This window comes from Capricornis sumatraensis, chromosome 18, assembly GCF_032405125.1.
Source record: "Capricornis sumatraensis isolate serow.1 chromosome 18, serow.2, whole genome shotgun sequence".
NCBI lineage: Eukaryota > Metazoa > Chordata > Mammalia > Artiodactyla > Bovidae > Capricornis > Capricornis sumatraensis.
In genome coordinates this window covers 17,092,105-17,098,349 of record NC_091086.1, presented here as the reverse complement: position 1 = coordinate 17,098,349, position 6,245 = coordinate 17,092,105, and the positions used below count along the sequence as shown (strand labels likewise).

General features: G+C 47.2%; 1 protein-coding gene across 1 annotated transcript in view; it reads left to right on the top strand.

The window, feature by feature from the left end:
- Positions 1-524: 524 nt before the first annotated feature.
- OCLN (occludin) overlaps positions 525-6,245 on the top strand; it is a 47,392-nt gene continuing 41,671 nt past the window's right edge. Inside the window, exon 1 of the mRNA XM_068990562.1 lies at positions 525-632. The gene's annotated coding sequence lies outside the window, so the exon portion shown is untranslated. The remainder of the gene's footprint in view (positions 633-6,245) is intronic.

Genomic DNA, 6,245 nt, shown 5'->3' with positions numbered 1-6,245 from the left:
CTCTTGAGTGACAGTCTTTTTAGCGATCCAGAGATTTAGAAGCAGTTCCTAAATTTACGCATGACATGTGAAAATCTCCCACGTCTAGCTGCTTCTTTCCAACAAAAGTTTAATCAAATTTTCGAACCAGGAAACTTTTGTGTCCGGTCGTGTCTTTCTCGCCGAAGTGCTGAGCACCCTAGAACACTTCAGGAGGAACAGTCTCTCCAGATTTCACTCGCCAAACATTCCGCAGTTGTGCCCGAAGAGCTCCGAGAGCTTTCTAGGGTGGTCCGGGACCACTCTCCCCCAGCCGGGAGCCCGAGCCCCTAGCCCACGCCACCCCTCTGCTCTCCTTCCCCGCCCACTCGGACCGAAACGCCGCGCTGTTCCTTTAAGGCCGGACGCCGCAGGGTGTGCGGAGAAGGGCCGGTTCTTCCCGCCTCCTTTTGCACCGCTCCCTTCCCCCTCCCATCGGAGTTTCAGGTGAATGGGTCACGGAGGGTGGAGGCCGCCATACCACTCCTCCTCCGTAGCGTCCACCTCCCCCTTTCTGCTTCTTCAGGCGGAGGCGGCGGGACTCCGGGGAGAGCTGGCCGGGACGCCGGGGAGAGCTGGCCGGGACGCCGAGGAGCCCGCGCGGGGAGCCGCAGGTGGGGCTCGCGGGCGCCGGGCCGCGGACTTTCCGCCCCCCGGGCCGGGGTTGGTGCGCATGCCCGGGGGCAGGCGGGCAGGGTGGGCGGGGGGAGGAGGGGAGAGAGGAGGCGGAGGGCTCAGTCCCCGGCGGAGTCCCGGCTGCGCGCAGCCTCTCTGCCAGGCGGCAGGTGCGCCCTCCAGGTGAGCGCACGCCCGGGCTCCCGCCGTGTTTGGTTCGCTGAGAGAAGGTGAGAGCTGGGCGCGGCGCCGGGGGCCCCAAGGCCTCTCCGTGCCCCGTCTAGAAGGGGAGGCGCGGGGAGAGGACGCCCCGCGGTGGTTTCGGTGGCGGTTTCGCTCCAGGCTTTGGACTCGCGGCAGCCGGAGAGGCGCGGGGCGGCGAAGAGAGCCGCGCCCGGCCAACTCGGAGCCTGCCTCCTGGGTCGAGGGGCTGCTTGGAGCCGCCCATCTGTTCCTTCCGCCGAAACTATTCAAGCCACCACCAGTGTCTAGGCGGCGTGGGCAACTTTTCGCTTTCTTAGGGGCCGGCGGGAGATTGGTGACCAGCCAGAATCCTGCGACCGGCTCTCCAGGCTGCAGTTTTTCTTTTCTTTCTTTTTTTTTGGGGGGGGGGCGGTGCCCCTGAGGAGAGAGCCTGAGCTTGAGGGCTGAAACTAGGGGGGCCGCTTGCTGGCCCGGGCGGGGCGGCTCGGGCTCTGGGAGGAATCCGTTGTTATCTGCCCTCCTCTCAGCCCTCTGGGTATTCCAGGTGGAGAAGGGGTGGCCGGGTTTAATCCGTGCAATATTCCTGGAGCCCTGGAGTGGGCCGAACGGCTTTCAACCCCCTTGGTGGGAGTTGTTATGAGCCCGCGTCGATTTAAGCTGCCGGGGCGGGGATTTAATTTCAAATGAAGCTGTATTTCCAGGGAAGCCACTCATGCTTGGGATTCTCACCCTTGACCTAAAAGGCCGCCGCCAGGTGGGCGGACCTGCCTCGGGCCGTCCCTGCTCTCCCAGCTGGGACTCGTACTGCCCGGTGTGCTCCTGGACACCGGCACGTGCTCCTAGCCAGATCGCCGGCCCCGCGCGCCGCCGACACGTTGCCTATGTTGGAGGAATTGTGCAGGGCAGGTGGGATGAGGGGTCAAGATGCCCCTTGCAGTTGGGAGAGCAGCCCCGAGCCCCTCGTCTCATGTCCCAAGTGAAGCGACAGAGTCGGGGGAGAGGAGCGGCATCCTGGAGCTGGCCGGGCAGCGTGCCCGCCTGGCAAATGACCCGGGACGGGGAGGAGGCAGCCTTTCAGGTTAGTGTGTGGCCCTCACGCACAACAGGTGTATTATTGAGGTCCCGGGAAAAGAGAAACCCTTCCCCATTAAGGGACTGGTCCCTTTTTTGTGATTGAAAACTACTTCTTCCCTGATGGAGGTAGATTTCTCAAACTTTTTATGTATTCCCTAGTGTAGCCCTGTTTCTTTTGCACTGTACACATTTAATATTTTCTCTGCCTGGTATTTTAAAATAGGCATTTTAAAAGGTGGCGCCACAGTAATTGGTATCTCTGCAGACAAAGGAGCAGCACTGTTCTTTTTCGTTGTTTTGCATTTATTTGGTTACTGGGCACCTCTTTTGTTAGAGTGTGGAGGCGAGGAGAGGGAGATTTCCACAACTTCTAGGAAATTTAGGAAAGTGATGAGCATTGCCTCCTGTGTGTAAGGTACTGTAATAAAAGCCTTTTGTACTTTATGTCGTTTAATCATCCCAGCATCTCTAAAAGCTAGGTCTTATTAGAACTCCGTTTTAAAAGTGAGTAAACACCAGGGAAAGTAAATATATATATATTTAAATATTTATTTATTTGGCTGCACTGGCTCTTAGTTGTGGCAGGCATCTAGTTCCCTGCCCAGTGATGGAGCCCAGGGAGGGTTAGCCCCTGGACCACCAGGGAGCTTCTGGGACGGTGTGTTGTTAAAGGGACAGTTCTTGATATTCCGGTGGAGAACCAGATTTGGGGAGTTCTTCTGGAATTCTCTACTTTAGACTAGTCCCTATGGCCTCATATAAGTGTTCCCCATCTTGCTTGATGTAAAAGTAAAACATTCTGTTTTCTTCTAAAGATAATGCTGTAATTTCTTATGTTTCAAAATGATGGAAGATTGCTTTCAGCCATATGAAGTAACTGATCCTATGTCCTTCACCTTCCCAAGGAGAGACCTCCCAGAAGAAAGTTTTCTTTAGCTGCATTTCAAGGCTTACGTGATTAGAATATTTATTGGACTTTTTCATCCACATTACTATTTTTAGAACTAATGGTAAAAATACCTTGGTCACACCTTTTTAAAAAATTTGCCCCCAGGGTTGCAGCTGTTCTGTAATTTAGTGCTTTCCAATCTTGAATGTGGTGTGAATCACATTGAAGATCTTATGAAAATACAGATTCTGATTCATAGGTCAAAAGTGATGCCTGGAATTCTGCTTTTCTAGCATGTCTCTGGGTGATGCCTGTACAGTTTTTTCTCCCTTTCCCTCACACTGTAAGCACTTAACTACTTTTGTGGAACTTAACTTGAAGGATTATATTTCCTGGGTGTTAGTTATGTGAAGAACTTCAAGGCATTCACTGGTGGATTGAAATCCCAACTCTAATATGGGCTGTTGTTTTCCAAATCAAATGTTGATTGCACATCTCTGTACCAGGGACTGGATCCATGGATCAGGAATAAGAGTGAAGATCAAGACAGACATTTAAGTGCTTTGGAAGGTGGTATTCCTTTTGGACTGGAGAAGATTGTAGTTTTAAAAAAAGAAAAAAAATAATTAAAGGGGAGATTTGCTCTGAAAATAAATTGGTGGTTGGGGTGAGATACTGGGAGGACATCTCTGAGGAGGTGAAATTTGAGCTAAGAACTGATCGGGAAATGCCTGCTATGTAGAAATCTGGGTGTTCTAAACAAGAAACCCTCAAGATTAAGGCCCTCCTTGAGTTGACACTTTTATTCTAGGCAGTGATTTTCAAAATGTGTGGTGTGGTTAAAAAATCATCTAGAGAGCTTATTTAAAATGTAGTTTCTGACACAGCTAATCGATCTCAAAATCTAATTTCAAAATTTTAGGTCCTTTACTAATGATATGCCTATAACCTAAATAGAATCATTTAATATCAACTTTAAAAACACCTTAAAGGCAAATTCATGAAAGGAATGTGATCGAAAAGGAACAGACTGCCCTTAAATACAGTGTTTATTTATTTTTACTTACTGACAGTTTGCTTTAAATAATAATTTTGAAGCACAGCATTTTCAGGTCTTTTTATCTTAGCTCAGTAACCTACTGAGATTATTTTGGCCAGTAAACATTTTAAAAGAGAGAACTTTTTATTTTTTTACCATCAGCTGGCTTTAAGTTTAACATACTCAGTAAGGGTCAGCTCCAAATTGGCCCTGAGTCCATCCAGTGCAGCTGTTTGCCAGAGCCTGTGGCTTTTCACTTCTCGTTTTACTTGTTCCTTCGCTCAGCATACACGTACTGTCCAGATACTGTTAGTGTTGCTGTGCTGGGCATTGGGCAGCATTCTTGGACCTCTTTTGCCTATTGTCATGGCCTTAGAACTTGGTCATAGGCTGCCTTGCAAGAGCCCTTAGAAGTCAGTCCTGCGGCCCAGTGTCCTGCCGCTCCACCTCGCCGAATACCAAACAAGCTTTGCAGACACAGCATGAGGTCAAATTGTTATTTGTTGTTTTGGGAGGGTGTGTGTAGAAACTTCCTAACATTGAAATGAAATCTGACCCTCTGGAGGTTTTTTTTTTTCCTTAAGGAACTCTTTCTAGGGCTACAAAGACAGCTCTTCAGCTCTTTGAAGGCTGCCATTAGTAGTCCTAATGTTGAGTGCTCCAGGCCAAACATTTCCTGTTTTTCCAGTCATTTGTCTTAAAACATGGTTTTTCTAGATCTTTAACAATCCTAGTCTACCTCCTAAAGAGGTACCCAGTTGGAACATGATGTTCAAATTTCAGGGTTCTGCAGGGGTTTGTTTCTTTTTAATAACTCTATCATACCTAGATCTAAAGCTCTAACTCTGTAAATAATGCCTGAGATTGGAATAACTTGTTAGCTTTGTTGAAATTCTGATCAAGGAAATGTACTTGTTTCCTGCACCGAGTCTTAGTTGCTGCATGTGGGATCTAGTTCCCTGACCAGAGAAATAACCCCAGCCAGCCCTCTGCTTTGGGCATACAGAGTCCTAACCACTGGACTGCCAGAGGTGAAAGTGAAAGTGGCTCAGTTGTGTCCAACTCTTTGTGACCCCGTGGACATTGCAGGCGGATTCTTTACAGTCTGAGCCACCAGGGAAGCCCAGACTACCAGGGAAGACCCAAGGAAATGCACTTTTAAAAATGAATAGTTACTCAGCCAGATTTCCCTTATCTAGTACTCATACCATTTTTTAAAATTGAGTTTTATATCTTTAAAATGATTTATTCCTGCCACCAATATTTGAAAATGAATATAGTACACATAAGTGCCTAAACACTTAAATTTCTCACTTTGAGAATAATCATCTTGCTGAAAATGCTTTTTGCTCATCTTCTTTAATACATTATCTTATCTACTACTCCATCCCAAAGAGGATTATCTCCCTCTTTGACTCAGGAAGTTATCGATGCTCACAGAAGAGAAGAAGGATTTGTCCCCTCAGATTGTGAGCTTTTTGAAACCACTTGGTTTGTTTTAGTCCATCATTCCAGCCTTACCGAGACCTTGATCGATGTTGATGTACTTGTAGCCAGTGAGTTACTTATCCTTTCCAGTGTCTTGTCAACTGCAAATTTGGATACACTTGTCCATGTTGTCTAGGGTCATGACTAGAGACCTCCCTCCAGGTGGATATAAGTGGTGCATTCATTCATCCTAATTAGGCTCTGTTATTTAGCCCAGTAGGAATCTGCCCACCCACCCTCTGTACTAGAGGATGTGTCCTAGAGTCTCAGGATTCTCTCTGCATTCCCCTCATCTACCAGTCTGGTAACCTTCTCAGAAAAGAAAATGAAGTTAATGTGCCATGACTTGTTCTTAATGAACTTTCTGAAAGTATTCACTCCACAATTTGAAATCTCTGTTCTTAGGGGAGACATGACACCTAAGCTCTGAATCCAGGCAATGGTTTGGAAAGCAAAATTGTCTGGATTTTTGGTGAAGCTTAAAACTGTAGCCTGAGTCTGGATTTAGAATTTTCAAAAGCTACCATTGAGGTTGGAATTTTTGGCATAATCTTGAATGAGGGGTACCTACCTATAGAAGAGATAAGATTCCTCTAAGATCAGTGTGTTAGTGTTTGATGTTCAGCTTCAGAAATAGGGTGCCATATTTAATAGTATTTAAATTCAGTTTTCCTTAGTTCTTTTTCTAAGCATCAGTTAGGAGGACAGTAATTCTGGACTCTTTCTCTTTCATAGCACTGTGATATTTTGGGTTAAATTGCTTGTCTGTGTGTGTGTGTGTGTGTGTGTGTGTGTGTTTAGGTGCTAGTTACAGAGCCATATACACTTAAGATTTGTGTATTTTTCTCTATGTTCTACGTCAATAAAGCAGTTTTTTGAAATGAAAGAATGTGAAGAAGTTGTCTTCTCTCACTGTGT